Here is a 13,658-nt window from a genome sequence, read left to right as displayed (position 1 = left end):
TCTACTGTACAGCAAAATGAATTAGCCATACATATACATGTATCCCCTCCCTTTTGGCCTTCCTTCCCATTCAGGTCACCACAGTGCATTAAGTAGAGTTCCCTGTGCTACACACTGTGTTCTCATTAGTTGTCTATTTTATACATAATATCAATAGTATATATGTGTCAATGCAATCTCCCAATTACTCTCACCTCCCTTTCCCCCTTGCTATCCATACATTTGTTCTCTATGTCTGTGTCTCTGTTTCTGCTTTGCAGATAGGATCATCTTGAAGGATGTAGCTCTTCCAATAGTTTTGTATGCTCCCAATTCTCTGTGTTAAATCCCTTCCAGCCTGAAATATCTAGAGTGACTGATTTTTTTTTTTTTTTTTTTTGTCTAGACTCTTGACTGTTGTTTGTACTTGAAGTGGTCCTTGCAAAAAGATTTTACAATGTAATCTGAGAAGGATATCTGACCTCTTTATATTTGAAGGTAAGAATGATATCATCATCAGTTCAGGAATGTATACTGATAATCTGTGACATGTTATGGAAAAATAATTCATTAAATGATTGCCTGGAATAAAGTGTCTATTAAAGACAAGGATTCGGGAAAGCAGTAGCTCCTGCCTTATAATTATTGTGGAAATGACTACAGGAACTTGGGGGTGGGCTAACACTTCTCATTTACACAAAGACAACAGCAAGCTCATGTTTTTCAGTTCTTAGGTCAAGACATGGTTAGAAAACTAGAGGAATTCCATAATTGCTATGAGACATTTTGCTACCTTTTTTTAGTCAAAGGGTTGATGTAATCCAGGTCTATAGTTTGATTTTCAGAATATAAAATTATCATACACATTGAATTCGTAATCTCTTCATGGCTTCTGTATGAAAGTTAGGGTGCTTATTGGCAAATATTGGGACTTTGGTAATAGGAACGAGTATGCATTAGTGAATTGCAATGAATTCCTGTACCTTTTACTCATTGAGTTAGCTTTTTTTTTCCTTCCACTAATTAGCAAGTTGTACTGAAGCAGTTCTCTTTCACCAGCACTTGCAGTGATACACAGCAGTCTTATCTCAGTGCTTTGATAACCTGAGTCCTTTGTTATAATCTAGTCCAAGCAACTTTGATTGTATCACCACCCTGTGGTACATTATGCTGATCTGCTTTATCAAAATACTCCATTGATTGAATCATGCTGATTGGGGCTGTTGATCAAGAAATGCAATTTTGAAAGCTGCTTTTGAAAGAAATGTACCTGACCATGAAAATTGAGGCACCTTATCATTATATATTTTTGTTTTTTACAAAAGAAAAGGAGGTGCAATGATAGTTAAATCTCTTTGGATTTAGGAAACAACATACATCAAGTTAGAGTGAACTACCGTGGTGGATAGAATAATGTCCTCGCCATAAAGATGTCCACATTCTAAGCCTGAGAACCTGTGACTATGTTACCTTACATGACAAAAGGGACTTTGCAGATGTAGTTAAGTTAAGGCTCTGGAGAAGGAGGACTAATGGAATCCTAGGGTCATTAGTAGAGGTTGAGGGATGTGCTTTGAAAATGGAGGAGGGACTGTAAGCTGAGGGGAAGGGGCTAAGTCAGGGAATGCAGACAGCCCTTGAAGCTGGAAAATGCCAGGGAACTGAAAGCCTCCAGAAGGAGCACAGCTTTGCTAGCACCTTGATTTAGACTTCTGAACTCAAGAGCTAAAAAGAAAATTCATTTGTGTTATTCTAGCCCACTAAATTCATGATAATTTGCTAGAAGAGCAAAAAGAAATCAACACGGCTAAAACAACAAATTTACTGTGTAGACTGTAAAGCATCCAGTTTCAAGAACCAGAACCAGAACTGGCTCTGCAGAGTATTGTGACCCGGAGAATGTCTGGTTTGTTCTTTTTGTATCTGTGTCTCATGGAGCCTCTAATAAGTCTCAGAAGAATCACAAAACAGACTCATCATATGTGGGCACACACATCATGCAATATATGTTTATATATACACATATGCAATATATAAAATATGTATTTATAAAATATGTTATGTAACATATTTATATTTATTTATTGATAAATATACATTTTATCAAAAATGATATATATATATATATATATATACATTTATCAAATATATGTTTTTTCCTGTAACTAACTATTCATATTTTGGAAAATATATCCAGATTTTGTTTTGGGCCCTGGTAGATATTGAAAGCCTGTTGGTGGAATCCCAAGTAACTGTATGACCTGAGCTGATAGTTATTTATTATGAAGTCAGCATTATCTGATCTACCAAACCATAAAGGTGGGCACTTTCGGCAGTATCCTATCAGTAGGTAGACATGTTTTAGAAGAAATCAGTCTCAACCTTGTCCTAAAAACACAAGAAAATATTATGTTCACTGGATCTGAATTACATTGTACCTGCTTCAGGTTCATTGCTACCTCTTCCTCAGTTCACACCAGTGTCCTCTTGGGGAATGCCTTAAGAGCAGTTGACTGAAGAAGATAGAAATTGGGCCTGGTTTAAGAGTAGAGCAGCAACAAGGGTACTACTGGTGCAGTTCAAGCAATCAGGAAGGGTAAATAACTCCAACAGGCGTGAAGTCCAAGAATTTCTTCTAGTTTTCCAATTTTCCTAGAAGGATTAATGGGTAGTGATATAACAACATCATATCTAATGATTTTGCAAAATTGTCCAGGATTTGGAAGGGAAAGTCTGATGGATTGGTAACAATAACGCAAGCAGTGTGGGATGGACATTTTAGAATATGGAAAGAGGGTAAGGCTATTTGTGTTCCCTGTGAGTTCTCATTAAAAACACCCACAGCAAAAATTGAGTGGAAAAAAAATCTTTCATGGAGATTAATCACCCTAGGTTTGACCATTGGACTTGTGAATACATTCACCACACAGGTAGGAAAGGAAGTTATGCCCAAGGTAAAAAAAATGTGGATTCCATCTCTCCACTGACTTCCGAGTATGCTTATGTGCTTCCCAACACTGCTGAGTGCTTAACTTACCACCACTGAGACCAGTAATAAGGACCAGATATGCATCATTTCACAGGAGGATTAGCAAGCCACAGGAGGGCTGGTTAATCATGTTGAGTAGCTTTTACCATCTCGTTTTTATCACATCACTTTTTCCACTATGATAGACACTTACTCTGAATATGGACTTGCCTTTCTTGCTACCAGTGTTTCTTCCAGTCCCATTATCTGTGTATGTACCACTTTATTCTCAGTGACCTTGTTCCACAAAATATTGCTTCTGACGAAGGATACATTATGCAGGAAAAATAGATGGCTAGGTGAGTAGATAGGTGGACACACAGATAGATAGACAGATAGATAATAGAAAGATAGATAGATAGATATAGTCTCATAAAAATAAGACAATTGATTCATGACCATGAGAGTCTCTGATACAAATGCATATTCCATTTTCTGTAATCAGCTGACATTAAAGAATTGTGAGATGGCATATTAAAGATGGAGTCACAATAAATGATAGCAAACAACACCCTTTGTGGTTGCATTGCTGTGATAGAATAAAAAATAAATATTTAGTCTGATTTGTACACAACTGCCTATTTCTTTTTCTTTTTTTTTTCCTTTTCTCCTAGCATAACTGGTTCATATAAAGGATATTGCTTGTGGACAATTATACAGCTAAGTCTTACATTATACAATGTTAAAAAAATGTAAGTGTACCTGAAGAAAAGAATAATCACAACTCAGGTGGATACAGTTACTAATGGGAATTTTCGTTTTCTTTTTATTCTACATGAAGGGATTCCTTTGAGTAAATCTAGTTGCATCACACTCTGTGGAAGCATCATGCTGCAGTTTGGGTTTAGTTTAGTATTACAGAGTGTAATATTTATTAGAAAATGTTCTTTGGATAATACCTGTGGAAGAGAAAGAACTAAGATGGGTCAGCAGGAAAAGTTGAGTTGCTATGGTCAGAAGTCAGCTCCCAATGTGAGCTATGGATGTGCATGGCTTATCAGATGTGTCACAGGTTGGCTCTTAATTACCTGGACTTTCTACCTCCGTGATAAGCCAGTGGGAGTGCCCTGACCTTGGATGGACAGAATACTCTGGGAGGCAACTCTGTGCAGCTGAGAAAACCCCCGATAGGACTCCCAGCATCTGGGGCAACCAAGTTTTGCCTTAAAGTGGAGGAGATACAAGTAGGGTATCTCTACTCCATGGCTAGTACACAGGCTGATGCTGCTGGGGTTATTTAAGTGTAAATATGGGTTCAAAAGTATGAGATCAGTCTTCACTTACTAAGTGAAGTAAGTCAGACAGAGAAAGACAAATATCATATGATATCACTTATATGTGGAATCTAAAATTATGATACAAATGAACTTATTTACAAAACAGAAATGGACTCACAGACATAGAAAACAAACTTATGGTTAACAAAGGGGAAAGGGGAGGAGGGATAAATTAGGAGTTTGGGATCAGCAGATACAAACTACTATATATAAAATAAACAACAAGGTCCTACTGTATAGCACAGGAAACTCTACTCAGTACTCTGTAATGACCTGTAGGGGAAAAGACTCTGAAAAAGAATGGATATATGTATATGGATTACTGATTCACTTTGCTGGACACCTGAAACTAACACAAAATTGTAAATCAACCACACTCCAATATAAAATAAAAATTAAATTAAAAGCAAACAATATGATATCAGCATAGCCAAAGGGGTAAACTGTACCTACTTTCTGGTGGCAATTTAACACGATTTATTCTTATACTTTCTCATCTGTCACAGGAGCTGGAAGCTTAAGAACAGCATTCTGCCAAACTGAGGGAATCATGTGAGAATTTGAAGGTGAAAGAGAAGCAGAAGCAATCAGAGCTTCCGTGGCTGCAGCAGACAGATGGTTGGCCTTTGGAAGATGGAAGGTTTTGCCAGCGGCTCCCAGCTATTTCCCTGAAAATCACTCAGCTTCGTCCTCCAGACGACTGAGAATACTGGTGAGAATTGTCTGTGACTCCTGAATTTTTGATTTCCCCATGCTTGCTTCCCCAACTCCACCTGTACGGATGGATGTCTCTATTTCTCTGTATTAAACTACCTAAAGTTTGAAATACCAGCGAGGGTTGCGTCCCCCTGCCTCCTGTTCTCTTGGTTTGTGAAACTATCACAGTGACTCACTTCTGTGTCAGGCCTGTCCCCTTGTCACCATCAACGCAAAACCCTCAATCATATCATTGTGAAGCCACCCAGTTTCTGACCACAAAGTCCTGAATTTCCAGCTGTATTCTTCTAGTTCCTAGCCCAATGAATCCAACTCATAATGAAAGTAACCAAACGGACAATCCGCTGGTTTTATCACGACTCACTTATGCCCTCACTTTTTGCTTAACCAGTTAAGAAGCCACGGTTTTTGTTATAATTACTCACTTAACATTTAGCCTTGGCCCTCCGACTCCTCTCTCACTTAAAAGCCCCAAGCCTCATTGAATCTACCTCTCCTGCAGGAAAGCCACTTTAAATTGGATCAAATCCACGACCAATAGCCTCAAACATCATTTTAATATGACTGGGAAATCCTGCCACGTTTCCCAATTTACTCTCCCAATCTCCTGGATTATTATTTTGTCATTTCTGCTTTCTTTGAATCTGACAGTTGCTCATCTAGCCTCATTCTCAGCAGAAAGTGTAGGCAATCCAAAAAGAATTTCTCCAAGCTCTTTCCAACATCTCCGTCACACTACGACCTGGGCCTCTACATGCTTCTCCTCTTCCTGTTCCTGTGTATGAACTGCTTACATTTTGATCAAAGGCAAAATTTTTCACCTGTGCTCCAAATGCCAGCTCTCACACTCTCTCATAAACATGGCTCTGGCAGCTTTCTGTCTCTGTTCTGTATCATTAAGTTTTTCTGTCTAGGAAGAATGATCCATAAGGATCATGCACAACAGCAAGAAACATGACATAATTTCTCCCATCTTATAAACCCTACTGTGTTTCCCCAGCATCAATCAACCAGGTACTGCCCCACGGTTTTGCACCTATACCTTCTGCCTTCTGTCTCTAATTTTTCCTCATTCCTTCTCTCCATTCTCTCTTAAATTCTTTTTAAATAGATCTTTGGCTCCACCACGTCAAGGGGAAAAAAAAAAAAAAAAACCACAGTCATAAGCAACTTCCAAGTTGTTCAATCCTACGGTCGTTTCCCAGTCCTGATTTTATTTGTCCCATCTGCTACAATTGCCACCATTGATTCATTCATTCACCCCTGTTCATTGAAATGCTGCCTATACTTATGTTCTAGAAAACACTCTTCTCCCTCCTCTAGACTTTTTAAACATTCACGACTCTTTTCTATCCCCAACCCCACCCATATTGTCTTCAGACTTAAAACCCGTCTATTGTAATGACTGTCATATTTATATCTCCTGCTCGGACATCTTCCCGAAGTGAATGGTCCAGCAGCCTCCAGCACATCTCCACGTAGATGAGAAGCTTCCTGAACTTACCTGTCCAGAACCGAACTCCTGAGACCCCCATCTCTGCCAAACTTGCATTTTCCTCTTTCTTTTTTCCAGTGTGGTAAATGCAAACAATATCTTCTCCAGTTGCTCATGCCAAAAACATCAGAATTTTCTTCAACTTCCTCTTTCTTTTTCCCTTTGCAGCACCACATGCAATTTCTAGGCAAATTCTGTCAGTTCTACTTACAAAAAAGTATTTCCATCCTAACCACCATTCAGCATCTCTACAATCTATAGCAAGTGTCCACTGTGTTTCCATATAATAGTTTCCTAATGGTTTCCCTGCTTTTGCCTTTACTTCCCTACTATCTCTTCCAGGGTGATCTTTTAAAATTATAATTCAAATAATGTTGTCTTTTAATCAAAACCTGAACAATAGTTTTGAGTCCATTCCGCTTCCTAATGGGCCTTACTGAATAAGCCCCTCCATTTTAATTACTTTTTAAATTTTACCTTTCACACCAGTATTTAACTAAATACAAATAATCAAATAATCCCGGGATACTAAATAAATAATGTTATTAACTTTGTAATAATTTACCTAGAAAAACCGAAATTGGGAAATAAATTATTATTGAATAACAGCAAGATACAGAAATAGAATTTAAACCAAGGCATTATGCTTTTAAAGTTCAAACTTGTAACCACTACACAATATTTCCTTGTCCTTGAAAAATTTGCAAGCAACCTTAATATTCAGTGATAAGACCTTAATTAAATAAAATATTTAACAGCTTTGGTAAATAATATGATAACATTAAAATCATATATTCAAAGGGTAGGATATATAAGAAAATAGCTTGGAAAACACAATGCTCAGTAAGACCTAATTGTTATAAAAGAAAGTAGTTGTTTGAGACTTCAATGAAATACATACAACACTAAGAGCCCTATTCTTGTTGGTGAACTTATTGTTAATTTTTGTAATTTTTTCTTCAACAGTTTAGGATTTTAAAAAACTTGACAGTGAACAGTCATTATTTTTAATTGCAAAAATAAAGGCAGTACATTTTATTAACCAAATTTGGCTAAAATGGCTTTCTCTTTTTCCTAACGTATCAGAAAACTCAGAGAAAAATCAATGACCTAATTTAGTAATCTCTTCATGTCTAGTGGCCAGTATCATTCCTTAGTTTTGTTTCTGTCTGAGCAATAAATATGCATTTTTGCAATATGCTTTCAGATGTTAGTTGCTTTAGGTTCTCTTAAATATGGTTAAGGGAAGATAAATATACCTGATACTAATAAAAATAACATTCTTGCTAAGCCTGCAATCACATCAGCAGATTCATGTAGATGTTACACTAATTTTGTGTTAAGGACACAGGTTTTCTGCTCTGTGTATACTACCTATTTGACAGGTTACTGTTAACTGTACTGCACCTTCCTGGACATGTTCCCTTATCACCTAGATAGTGTGAACACAGAGAATACAAACTCATCTTAACGTGCACTGAAGCAAAATATTACCAGGAAGGGGAAGCTACTCAAATATATAGCATCTAAATTGTTTGCAAGCATCATGACTTTATGATTATCAGGCATCCTGGGTGTTCCACGCTACTGCTCCTTCCCATTAGGATAGGTAAGCGAGAGATGAGTATCATGTTGGTAGAAAAAAAGGAACTTATTTTTTCTGCCATCTCATCCAATCAATTTCTCTGTTTACTTCAAGGTATTCAGAGGGGGAAAAAATATCAACTTTTTTGAATGCATTCAACCACTTGATCATGATTATGCCCTAACTTGTATAAGAGTGCTTTTAAAGCACCCAGCAATTTCCTATAATTACTTCTTTAATATATATTTTCCACCATGAGATTATAGAATCCACAAAGCAAAAGATTTACCTGCTTTGTATGCTGAGATCTCCGAGCAGATGTCACAGTGCTTGGCACAAAACGTGCACAATATAAATACTGGTTAAATGGATAAACACATATCCATGAGACTGAATTGTCATATTGTCACATAAACATGTGTGAATGAGATAAACTCTGATTATACTGGCAAACATATTGCTAAGATTTTAGGCCACAATGAATCAAGGGAAATGGATGAGCAGAGCATAACTTCTTATTTTAAGGACTTCCTTTAAAGAGCAAATTTGTTTCCTGATTTAGTTCATATGTTCAAAAACTAAAGTATTACCCTATTAAATTACAATTTTATTATATTCTACTGGATTCAAAATTGTCCAATTTTATATAATATTTGCATATTTAAATTACCTAAACTTAATTTTGCTCCATAATATGAACTGAAGATAAAAATTGTTTTAGTTCCAAGTTCTTTGCAAGTTGTCTCATGGCTGTCGGGTGAGCCAATTTCATTTGTGAGATCTTTTGCATAGATTTCTTTCTCAAAGTCATATCATGCATTTCAAAATCTGCGTTTATAACTCCAATAGTCTGTTATTTTTTCCCTATTAGTTACATTTGTATTATCTTTGCTTTTTTTTCTATTATGCCCAGTTATCTTCTTCTTATATGTCAGATTTCATTATTTGCAATATTAATTTTTTGAGATTATGTGTTTTCTGCAAAGATATCATTTTCCTCCAGCAATTTTAAAAAATTTATTTCCATTGGGGAACTAGCAATCCAGGGTAACATCAACCATATCTAAGAATTCGAGAAGATTTGAATTTGAATTACAGTCACTGGGTTGCTCTTAACTTCTTCTTAAAAAAAAGAAGAAAAAGCTTTATTGAGGTATAATTGATCTACAAAAAACTGCACATATTTAATGTATACAACCGATGTGTTTGGACATATGCAAACACTCGTGAAACCATCATCACGATCACTCCCCCCAAATTTCCTTGTGTCCCTTTTCTGGCAGAAGAGTGGAGAGTAAGAACATTTAACATGAGATTTACCCTCTTAACGCATTTTTGAGTGCAAGATACAGTATTGTGAACTATAGGTGCTATGTTGTACAGCAGATTTCTGCATTCTGAAACATAACTGAATCATTATACACCTTTATTTCTAGGGTGACTTCCTACAGATTCGAACCACAAATAAAGTTTCCACCAGCCCTGGCTATCCACTCCCAACCCCCACCGTTCAGCAGTCCCTGGATTCCAAAGCCTCCTCCCTAGAGCAGCCAGATGATTCACAGCACAGATCAGACTCCTAGACTCCCCCACCTGGCCTGGAATCCACAAAGTCCCAGATGAGATGCAGTTCTCTGTGCTGGGCTCACATCCCTGGGACTCCTTCCTTCAGATTCTGTCCAAGTTGCTGTCAGTTATGGGGTTTTAAAAAATATTTTATCCAGTTTCTCTCATTATCTTCAGCAGGAAGATGGTTCTGAATGGCACAATCTCTCATTATAGGATGTTAAGATAAATTACTATTTCTTAATACATTTTCTAACAAACATCTGGGTTGTCCACACATTTTCTTTACTTCATGAGAGTTTTAAAAAATTAATAATTTAAATTTAATTAAATTTATAAAATAATTTACTTAAATTAAAATTAAGATGTATTTTTCAGAAGAAAACAAAATTTTCGTTTGAAGAGATGCATGCACCCCAAAGTTCACAGTAGCATTATTTACAGTTGCCAAGATATGAAAGCAGCCCGTGTCCATCAACAGAGGAATGGATAAAGAAGGATATATGATGGACAATGGATATATGATGTATATATACACTGGAATATTAGGCATAAAAAAGAATGAAATAATACCATTTGAAATAACATAGGAGGACCTAAAGTGTATTATACTTAGTGAAATAAATCAGAGAAAGATAAAATACTCTTATGTTCTCACTTAAATGTAGAATCTAAAAAAATAAAACAGGGCTTCCCTGGTGGCACAGTGGTTGACAGTCCGCCTGCCGATGCAGGGGACATGGTTTCGTGCCCCAGTCTGGGAGGATCCCACATGCCGCGGAGGGGCTGGGCCCGTGAGCCATGGCCTCTGAGACTGCGCGTCTGGAGCCTGTGCTCCGCACTGGGAGAGGCCACAAAAGTGAGAGGCCCGCGTACCACAAAAAAATAAAAATAAATAAAACAAACAAATGTATATAACAACACAGAAACAGACTCTCATTTATAGAGAACAGAGGACAGGGGGGTTGGACAGGATAGGGGTATGGGATTAAGAGATATAAACTACTCTGGATAAAATAAATAAGCAACAAGGATATATTATACAGCACATAGAAATACGTACAAATTATAATCTATAAAAATATTGAACAACTATGTTGTACACCGGAAACTAATATAATATTAATAGTATATTATGTTTAACAAAAATAAATACATACATACATAAAAATAAAAAATATGATGCATTAATTTTGCATGTAGATTTGACATAGTGGACACATACTAAATTTTCAATTAAGTTTCAATGGCCTTTTAATATTAACTTAAAGAAAGAAAACTAAAATGTAAGAGCATTTTGTTTAGTGCATTTTTTCAGATACCATGATTTTCAAGACAAAAATTTCTGTTCTTCTGCATTTTCTTAGAGTTACCAGGCTCTTATTTAATTCACCATTGTTCTCCCATTATACCATCTCTTCTTGTAAAGTCTTTTAACATACTTATAAAAGTTAGTTTATAGTCCTAGTTTTCTATCCATTATCTCAGTTATATGTGGGTCTGCTTCTATTTACTGTTCTTTTTTTTTCAAACTTCTGTTACATTTTCCTGCTCCTTGTTCTGCTGCATAATTTATTGTCATCAAGACATTGCCTATGAAAGAACAGTGAACAGGAAAATATAATATGTTTGATTTTTTTTTTTTGGTCCAGAAAGTGCCAACATTTTCTTCTTTATTACTGTGACAGCCTTGGCCTGATCACTCAGATTCCTTTAAGAATCTAAAGAAGCTGAGACAGGGCAACAGTTTCATTCAATTTAGTCCACATTTGGTTTGTCATCAAGGTGCTGATATCTTTGATCTTGTTAATACTTCAGCTGAGAAGAGGTTAAACTCCAGTTTGAAGTTCAACCTGAAGATTCAGTCCTTTCAGGACTCCAGAAGTGAAGCATCACAAGAATGTATGAGGCGGGGCTTCCCTAGTGTTGCAGTGGTTAAGAATACACCTGCCAATGCAGGGGACACGGGATCCAGCCCTGGTCTGGGAAGATCCCACATGCCGCGGAGCAACTAAGCCCGTGCGCCACAACTACTGAGGCTGCACTCTAGAGCCTGTGCTCCGCAACAAGAGAAGCCACCGCAATGAGAAGCCCACGCACCGCAACGAAGGGTAGCCTCCGCTCGACGCAAATAGAGAAAGCCCACGTGCAACAACGAAGACCCAACGCAGCCAAAAATAGGTAAATAAATTTATATATATATAAAAAGAATGTATGAGGCTGTACAAATTTGCTCTCCTAATACCATACAAAAGATCATCTTAATCCTATTTTTAATAATATATTTCCTTGTTACTCTGGGAGTAAAGGTCTATCATGTCCTTCTAAATGCTGATTGAAAAACAAATTTTCTACTGTCTAGTGTGAATATTTTTTAATGATAACACTCTCATGTATATTAAGTTTCTTTTTCTCTTTGTATTACCTCTAAAATTTCAGGGCAGTATTTATTTAAATTTATTTATAATACTTAATAGTGTACCATAGACTAATGCGCATTGAATATGTTAGTGGTTTTTTAGTATTAATTCAGAATTGCACTGTTAAAGAAGCATATTGTATCAAGTACTTTAAAAGGAAAGAGTTTTTTCAATTCTTGTATGAAAGAAAATAGAGATGTGAATTTGTGTGCAACTTATGTAATCATCAAGTTTATAGGTTAAAAAAAAAAAAGAAATTGTAATGGCTACCATAATCAGGTTCACTAAACAAAAGTATTAGTCATGATCAGGGACACATTTGAAAAAGTGGCAGCTTTAGAGTTAATTTTACAATAATAGTAACTTCATTTTCCCTTGCATTTTTCTTCTTTTACTAAGCTTGTATGCTTTTATGCTACCCCCTTCTGCACATCCACACACAAAATGCACACTCCATAGGTCATAATGTGCTTTGCAGATTTGTTTAGGAAATTTATGTGTTTTTTCTGAAAAAAGTCTTTTGGACTACATCTTAATAATTGCTGCTCTGAGTAGAATAGAGAACATATTAAAAACGCTTTCTACTGATACTATTGTTCTCTGTGGAGATATTTTTCCTACTTCTATAAAGATGATAAGGCGGGATGCATACCACAGTTTTATAATACAAATAATATGTATCCTAAAACTACAAACCATTTATACCCCAAATAAAGTGAAATATTGTTTCCTTCAAAGATACTACATGAATTAATATGTTTCATTTGCCTAGCACTGAGTCTTATACACAACTTTCCTTGGATAAAAGTAAATTTAAACCCTGATACCACTGGATTAGGCAAATGGAAAGAAAAAAATTTTTGAGGTGGGAAAGATGTATAGTTGTGTGATTGCATCCTCTTCCAAACCCTAATTTCCATCTTCCAATCATAGAAAACTTCCCAGCTGAGTCTCATGTTCAATTTTGGATGCATCTGTTTAGCCTTTAAACCTTGTTTAACACTCATTTTGAGTAAAAAGTTTTTTACTTGCCTGTTTCAATTTTAAGTGAGACCACTGCTCTGAGGGTGATATGGAGTATGGCATCAGTAGATAATTCTATTTCTCCTTCCCAATTTCTGTACTTTTGTGGCAATGAAGTGCACATTCTAATCAGAAGAAAGATTTCAAAGGGGGTTGTAACTGTTAGAGAATTCACTTTTCCAAACCTTCAACTATAGGTTACTTCTATTGCTGAATGAGTGACCCTAGAGTAGAATAAGTAACAAACCCAGTTTATAATCTCCCAAGGCTACGAGTAAGAGGTTAGATGTAATTCACTTACCAGCTTGGTTCCAGCATGTGTCCCTAGAGAATTTTATCCACAGACACTTTCACAGGATTTATTTCCCATTGTCATTGGGTGCAATTCTTTGTGACATTGGTCGTTTAGTCAGTACAAGGGGAAATGCTACTTTACAGCCCTTTGATGCATGGCCTGAACACCCAAATGCCTGCTCATGTTGTAAATTTAGGAAGCTGGCTATACAGAGAAGGATTCAAGTCCCCATGGAGCTAGCAGTTTTGTGGCAGTTTCTCTCTTTTTCTTCTC

Source organism: Hyperoodon ampullatus, assembly GCF_949752795.1.
Source record: "Hyperoodon ampullatus genome assembly, chromosome: 2".
In the NCBI taxonomy this organism is placed as follows: Eukaryota; Metazoa; Chordata; class Mammalia; order Artiodactyla; family Ziphiidae; genus Hyperoodon; species Hyperoodon ampullatus.
The sequence above is the reverse complement of the archived record's forward strand: the minus strand, read 5'-3'. Positions refer to the sequence as shown.